Below are 9114 nucleotides of genomic sequence, written 5' to 3'. Positions count from 1 at the left end.
GGGGGGGGGGGCTAACCACTTTTTTGGATAAGTAAGGTAAGAGAGAATATGAGAATTCACCCTTAACCCCTCCCCCATCATCTACCACCAAGTTTCTAAACGTAATTCAAGCATTTTAGTATAGTTTTAAAAATATTTATTAATATATAATTTATAATAATAATAATAATTTTGATTTCAGTGTTCAGTCACTTGCTCCACTCTGACAGCTGCATCCTCTTAGGCAAATTTCTGGCAAATTCAGTTATTATTTCACTTTCATCGAATTAATCTTTATTATTTATATTAGCCATAGATAACCCATTCAGTCTGTTTTCCGACATGGTGCTTCTTAAAAAAATTTTTAAGCGATTAAGTGCTGAAAACGTTCTTTCCGGAGTGAAAGAGGTAACTGGTAACGTGGCGAATAATTGTAAAAGTATTTTAATGTTAGGTCGAAGATTGGTGCGATGAGAGAGTGAATCAAGAGCAGAATTCGGTTTTGGAATAGTATTTTGACTCCATTGTTGCCTCCATATGAACAGGTCAGCTCTGATTGTAGATGAGGTATCATCATGGAGATCTTGGACATATATTTTAGCAGCTTTTATAATATTTTTATCATCATACATATTTAAATTGGCCGGAATAAGTCCTTCAAGTGGCATAACATCAATAAGCCTTTGATTAAAACGAGCATCCATTGATTCTATTAAATAGTCAAGATACACTATACATATAAACACAGCCCATGGAGGGGGCTATAGCCCCTTTAGCCCCCCCCCTTGGCTACACCACTGTATAAATGTATAATATAATCATGCAAAAACTATTAATACGGCCTTAACATTTCAACCACATTACGCCAGAGGAAATATTATCGAACAAGCACACTTGCTCAATGAAATCATAGTTTTGGTGGTAAATCGTTTAAAATTTAGGTACTGGTTTATAAATGTATCACTGTTATCAAATTTTTAATCTTATAAGATACTACATGAAAACTTTTAATCTTAAGTTTTCTGAGACGATTTTAATAAATATTTTAAATTTATATTACGAGGAAGAACAACAAAGTAAAACCAATAATATATGTTTTCACTTAGAAATATAGAACTCAAGGTTCCAAAATAACTGTAACAATAATATTGATTATATGTTTACAATTCAAAATACATATTAATATATTATTTTAGACTATGATAATGTTGACTTTTACATAGTAAATATATTAATTATTACGATACTGGTTACAAATTTACAATATTATAACATGTAAAAATTTTCTTGGATTTTGTAAATCTAGTTTTATTCATAATTTTAAGATTTAAGACGCACAAATAATAACCAAGATGAAATAACTCTAAGTAACTAGGAAAATTTATTTACAGAAGTAGTTGTTAATTGAGATATTATTAGATAATGTATAAAACTAAAAACTAAAATGTTTAAGAAATTAATACTATATTGATTAAGAAAACTAAAAGTTGATTAGATAAAATACATTGTAAATTAAACATATAATATTTAAAATTATAAAATTTTGTTATATGTAATTGTATGTAATTTTGGTTTATTCCAAAAGTTAATTTTCCAAAATTAAATAGGTATAAATTGTTATCGGAAAAACATGTTTTCCACTCTATGCAACAATGGTAGAACTTTACATGTTGGAAGTAATTAAGTATACTATTTGCTGTCCTACACAAATACGAAATTTCAAATGTATTTTTAATGTAGAATCGGAAACCGATTAATGGGTTTCCATATATTGACTTTATTATGTAACAATTTGAGAGCAGCATATTTCTAATTATGGAATAACACATGCCTTTATCTCGGTAAGCATGATTTTCATGTAAAATAACTATAATTGTATTTTTAACTGTAATTAACTCAGGTCTTTACCTGAATTGGTTTAATACCAACATAAAGTATCGATCACGACAGTCATTGGCAAAGATAGAATTATTGAAAACAAGAGATGACTGCCAGGTGAAATAATGACGTTAATAGAACTATAAAAAAAGAGGGACCAATGCGACATCAAATCAGTCGAGTTTTAGTCACGGAACAGCAAGCAACTTCACGTCACTTATTTTACCAGTTTAAATACTTTTGTATTTATTTTAATAATTATCTTGTAAAAGTAAAAAGTCTTTATTATCTATATTAACAGAACACAATCATCGACTATTCGAAAGAGATTTTGAGTTGGTGATACATAAAATCGATAAATAGGTCTTTCCAATTGAAATTTAAAAGTTTTATGAAAAATAGACGAATATCATTTATTAAATATTTTATAGTACCTAATTTAAATTTTTTTGTTACAAAAGTTGTAATCTACGAGTTTAATTTTATTTTTCTGTTGCTCGCATTTTAAACTTAAAAACTTTTTAAAACTATTCAACCTTCTCGAGTATAGCCAAACTTATATGTAAGATTATTTTCCAACATACTTACCTAGATTATATCTAATATACTATAGATTTATATACCAAAATCTGTGTCCATTTATCATTTTAAAAGCGGGTACCTACTTGAAACTTTCAAATTAGATTGTATTTTGAAATCCAACGATAGAACCAAATTTTTATAAGATCAGTACGTTTACATGGTATGCTTCAAGAGTAGTGCAAGTATTTAAGTAAGTACAAGTATTTGATATGTAAATACTTAGTTATACAATTTTAAAACACTTTGGTAAAATATATTTATGATATTATGTACTTCAGTCATAAATCAAAGTTCAAACGTTACTTCGCTTTTAAAACCGGATACCTGCAGTGAAAAGTGAAATACTAAAAAAATATTACCAACCTTAAAGGTATTTATAAGTTACAATTCAATATTTATAAAGAGCGTAATGTGGGTAATAATAAATATATTTACAATTGCAGTTTCAGAAGATTTTATTATTGATTTATACAACTGGTTGCAATAATAAAATAAGTTGTTGACCGCGGTCGCATTTGAAAATTATATTTAGCGAAATAATTTCAATACTTAAACTGACTCAAACATTAAATAGGAAAAGGTATTACAAGTTAAGTAAGTATATTATATTTTTAAGAAAAATGTTTAAGATGTATTCTGATACATTTGAAATGTAATATATTTATCGTTGTAGTATTAAATGTACGTTTTGATTATTGCGAAATCATATTTCATTCTACGTAACGAATCATACACTACACTCTGATCTTAATATACAGACTGTCGTCAAAGCGGCCACTTCCTTTTACAAGCGCTTCCGTTTTCGTCTTGCTAAACATCCGAATCCACTTATCCTTTCTCTCAACTCAATAAATATTCCTGGAAACCCATCGAGATGGCTATGGAGGCGTTGGTTGTTGTAACTTGGCTCTGTAAAATTAATCGGTTAAAAAAAAATTTATATATAGTCTAACAAATTCCTATCGCGTCTGAGTATACTGTTAAGTAGATTCTCTCACAGTACATTCATGTCTTTATAAAATATTTAAACGTTCATATGCTTATTGTAATTATTATTACATATTGTATGTATTCTAATAAATATTAAAGAAATAAAAAAAAATAAAAGTTTTATTACATCATTTTAAAATCATATAGTACTTATTATGAATATTGATGGCAAGCAGTATAAAAGTACATATGTACTATATACACATTAGTTATTAAAGTAAATATAGTATTACCTATGTGAATAAGATGTCCACGTTTAACACGTTTGATACCTCCTCGATTTGATTGTAGTAAATTTATGAACAAGTTTTTCCCACTTAATATCTTTAACTAGGTACATACTAGTGCTCTGCACGGTCCGGTCTGTATCAGTCCGGTCTTATTGTATAAAAATAGGTGAAGGATCGATTCGGTCCGAATCAGTATTTTTTTGAATGATTTTGGTCCGGTCCTGGTTTAAACTATAATAATTTTGGTTCGGTCCGGTTTCTAAAATATAATCAGATTGGTCCGGTCAGGTCCGGACCGATCGGTCCCCCGATTAATTTGAAATGTACGGCTAATATTACGGCTTGTTTCAAATCTAATATCTATTGAACAATGATTTAAAATTATAAAAACACTATTTATAGAACACTAATATTATCATTATGGCCCATGGGAATTTTTATTTGATTAGGTACCTACATTATAATTTTTAGAAATACTATTATATTATATATATTATATATTAATCATTTTAAAGTATAGATCTACTTGACACTTGTATACTTAATATCTATTTAACACTTTATTGCACAGCGCCCAGTGTCACATAAGTTTTTAAATTCAAACATTGAATTTAACTCTTACCTAGTACTTACTACCTACTACCATTGATTAAATATACATGTATATTTAATCCCTGCTACTACTTAGTCTAATATTTATGCTTTATAAGAAATATAGGTTTTAATAAGTATTAAAAATTGTAATTCATCCATTCAGGACAAAAGTCAACATATTATTTCCAATTTAAATGTGTAACCAATATCCTATTTTAATTTTTAAACATTTTTGATCATCTTTAGATGTACTTTGTGTGGTTACTGGTTATTTTTCTAATTGAGTATTTGGTTTTTAACAAGAAATTTTAAGTACTTTTTGTTTGATTTAGTTTGTTTTTATCTAAATCCAGTGGCATCATTTGATAATGTTTAAGAAGGAGTGGATCACATTTTTGTACATGAACAATTACTACACTCAAACATTTTTATTATATAGTAATTAGTTAAATATGATGTTCTAGGGCTAAAAATATATCAGAGATAGAACCAAATTTTTTTAATAGCTTGGAATTATTTTCGGGCCGGGCTAGGTCATTTTTTACAAATTATTTTAGATTGACCGGACCGGACTTTTTAAGAGCTTTTGATGATTTTCGAGCCGGGCTTGGGCTTTTTTTCACCAACATTTTTTGGACCGGTCAGACCGGACTTTAGAAAAAAAATGTTGGACCGGGCTGGGCCGTAAATTTATGGTCCTTGTAGGTCTTTAGTATATATATATACCTAATATACCTTGACTAAAATATAAATTTACTATAGTCTATTTTTATGATGCAATATTTTTATAGTTTGGATCGTTTGTCTGCTCTATTATATTATGTTATACTTGGGATCTTGTATGGTAGAAAAAAAAATTAGTTCACGGTCCGGTTCGGTCCGGTCCATAAACCTTTTACAGTCCGAAATCGTTATCGTTATCGTTCGGATCGGCGGTACGGTTTCGATCTACTCTAACAAATTATTTTAAATTTTCAATCCGGTCCGGTCTAATATTAGTCTAAAATTTAGCGATCGGTTCGGTTCGACTTCGGTCCGGTTTTTATAATTACGGGCTGTTAGAGCATTAGTACCTAACTATCAGGGGCATAATTAGGGTGGGAATTAGGGAGATGGATCCAACCCAAAACTTCTTTTATGTAATTCTCTTTTATTAATTATATTGTGATAATATGATTATTATAATTATTACTATTATTACGATTTAAATTAGAATTAATTTAAATTTAAATTTAAATTATTAAAAATTTTGTTCTGGTGGGGTGGGGGAAGGTTACTGTATGTGTAATGTATATTATCTTAAGTTTTAAGGTTATGTTTTTATGTACCTATGTATCATGTCATCAATATATTAAAATATTGTAATTCGTTTTTGCAGTAAGAAGTAATAAAAACTTAAAAACCTAAGTTATATCTGATGTAATCTTTTATTTATTAAGTCCTCTGTACACCAAAGTATGAGGTGTATAGATTTTTCTAAAACCTATAATCCCCTTCCCCCAAACCAAATTCCTAATTACGCCACTGCTACCTATTTCAAACTCAATGTGTATTGTATTTGTGTACTGTATATCAATAGTATTAAAAAATCTGAAATTTTCTTTTGTATTAAAAATTATATCAAATAATTTTTTTTTTCGTTTTAATATTGAAAATATATATTCGTCACAATACCAAGCGATAGTATTTCGATTAGACAAAATCACTAACATTTGTTTATTTATCTATAACAATATTTCACAAAGTTTAACCGTAACAATTATAACGCTAATTTAAGCGCTACATAGGCCATATTTATAATATATTTGATTTCTATAACATTTTAATTTAAAAATAAGAAAGTATAATATTGACTTTGACTAGATATTAGTTACTTAAAATAAAATTATGGAATTTTTCAATAACCGTATTGGTCACACTACTCGATTTAAATTGAGAAAAATCCGAAAATCTTTAGTGATAAATGTATTGATTTGGAGTAAAATTTCATCTGCACCTATGGTAATCCAACACTATTTCTCTTTATCTGTTGTATACTTCATGCATAATAAATTTGTTATATTAAATGTTTTACTTTTGATTATTATTTATTTTAAATAATTTTCATCAAAATTTGTACCAGTCCGGTATGGTCTAGTGGCTAGGATACCTGGCTTTCACCCAGGAGGCTCGGGTTCGATTCCCGGTACCGGAAAATTTTTTTACTACTAATTTTGTTATATAAATAAAATAAATTACTTACTATTTAATTAAAATTTAATTCCTACATTCGATACTACAATATTTTGCATACACATATATTTATTATATTATAAATTAAAATTATTAGATTTTTATATAATTTTGGCGTTTTTTCCGATAATGGTCAGAATGAAATTGTATTTTAATTATTAAAATAACCGAAAAATCGACTGTGTACGAATCGCATGGCTGAAAAAATATTTTAAACACAATTGGTCTATGCATTATTTATTAGTATGCACGTTCCGGTTGGAGGCAATCTTCAGCAGTAATTTGAGCAACAACAGTATATAGGTGCGAGAAGAAACACAGTAAGTACTCGTAAAAGTGAACGCATAATAATATACAACATTACTACAGTACCATATATAATCCGCTAAGATATTGCCAACGTGTTTTCTCCGTATAGACGCCTTAAATTATTCACTTTTTCCCTTATTTTGATTACCTAAGCCCTAAGATGATGACGATTTGAAAACTATTATTATAATATTATAACTTGTAATCGCGCAGCTCAAAAGTGTCATTATGAATACGCCTTCTCACCTGTCGTGTCATACGTGTACAATTTGTACAGTAATTTTATCGGCCATGCTTTGCCGCTTCTACAACGTATCAGAATTATTTTGCTTTTAAAAACGTCTACTCTCTGATACAGCACATATGTATTTAGCGGCAGGCTTCAGGAGATTCCCTGTTGTTTTCGTACGCATTACGTATACAATACGTTTACATTTGAGTATAATTGCAGATATATTATTATTATATTACCTAGAATATTGTGTATAAATTTACATATGATAATTGGTTGCATTTTTACCACTATATGTTCTGTGATCCAACGGATTATTGGCATATTATTATTACAAAAATGTTCATTATCTATATAAGTTCAGGGCTATTAATGCATATATACGATTGATAATTTAGAAGTAATATATATTATTATAACTTAACAATTTTAACTGGACTAAAAAATAATTTTTTATAAATTTGCATAAAATCGTGTGAATGTACTGTTATTGGTCTTTTAAAAATAAATATTTATGAATTATAATGAGCGGTCGAGTTCATATACCTAAACCTAACATTTTAATATTTACACTATAAACGTTTTATTGAATTCAAATATATTGTTTATATATTCAAACGAGATTTTTTTTTTTGCCACATGAACGTTCAATATTTTCTGAAATGATCAATAAAATCTTAACATTTACTAGACTGAAAATTGTATTTTTTTTGTGTCATGTATTCATCAATACTATTATTTTATTATCGAATCGTTAGAATATTATAGCATAATCTACCGCCGCGAGCAGAAAAATAATTACTACATGTCCCCAGCCCTTTCACTGCATTTCACCTTTCATTCTTTGAATTTGTTTTGTCATTTTTAGAATTTGTTTGACAACAGATTTTATACAATATCAAAAACCACGATAAGAGATTAGAACATATATCTACAGTCCCCACTAGTGTAAATACTTTGGATATCTAATTTTTTTTTTATCGTAATTTGAATTCGTATGATCATTTTCAAAATGTACACTTAACTCCCACTTCGTTCCGTAACACGATATATGGACGATATATGGACAATGTAATATTGATATTAATTTAATGAACCTAATCTAATCTCTGAAGACAAAAAAAATATGTAATAATAATAAAAAAAATGTTGATGTATTAGATACAGCAGTTTAATCAATAATCAAGTGCTGAATCCGATACACGCATGCTTATTAAATAATCTAATTTGCATAAAAAATATATTTTTTTTTTTTGATACTTTTAAAAATCTGTTTGTAATAATTTAATTTCGATAGTTTATTAAAAGTCTACTTTGTTCATTTTTTTCTAATTAAACTTATTATTATCTTAAAACTAGAAAACTAGTATTGTAAATGTATTTTATTGTAGAAACACCAAAACTGCAGAAGTTAAGGATTTAGATTTATCCTTAATCTTCAACATAGGTGAGTATATGAAAATTCAGTCTTGAATATTAAACCATTAATCCATTATCGCTGAAGTGTATTGTGACACTTAAAATAGGCTAATCATTCAAAACCGTCAAAGAAGAATGTTAAGCAAAGTAGTTTGTCTTCTTCACGAAAAAGCCAGACTTTATAGGACTCGAATTTCTAAAGAGCTACTTACTTCATTTGAATAGGGCATCATCAACCTTTATTCATTCGATCTAGCATCCTCAGATTATCATGTATTCACTAAATTGAAAGAATTTCTCTGTGAAAAACGTCATTATAATTACAACAAGTTAAAGAGATGGTAGAGAAGTGACTAAAGGAGTTGGCCAGAGACGTCTACGGACACGGGTATCGAAAAATATGAATGTTTTTGAAAATATTTGTGTTCACTAACAACATTATAAACACAATATTTACCTAGACGTACATTACCTCCTCCCACGTTAATCGGTACTTTGGTAAAATGAGCCGTCAAGTCGGCAATTCGATAAGAATATGCCGACTGCGTTACTCTAGAAAAAATTAAAATAGTGCCACTGTTTATAACTCTGTAAACTTATCACAGTTTTTTCATTTTTATTAAATATACTATTCATACATGTGTATATAAGAAAATATTTATATAAATA

The 9114-nt window shown here is 28.2% G+C and overlaps 1 protein-coding gene and 1 non-coding gene across 2 annotated transcripts in view; one reads left to right on the top strand and one right to left on the bottom strand.

Annotated features, from left to right (window-relative positions):
• The window catches only part of LOC112693149 (cationic amino acid transporter 4), a 44213-nt gene that overhangs the window by 9685 nt on the left and 25414 nt on the right, over window positions 1-9114 (bottom strand). The gene's annotated exons all lie outside the window — the stretch shown is intronic.
• Trnae-uuc lies at window positions 6376-6447 on the top strand. The gene has a single exon. It is a non-coding gene; the product is annotated as a tRNA-Glu (tRNA).

This window comes from Sipha flava, unplaced genomic scaffold (genome assembly GCF_003268045.1).
Source record: "Sipha flava isolate LNK unplaced genomic scaffold, YSA_version1 81_pilon_pilon, whole genome shotgun sequence".
Lineage (NCBI taxonomy): Eukaryota > Metazoa > Arthropoda > Insecta > Hemiptera > Aphididae > Sipha > Sipha flava.
Note: the sequence above shows the minus strand (reverse complement) of the source record. Positions and strands in the feature narration are given on the sequence as shown.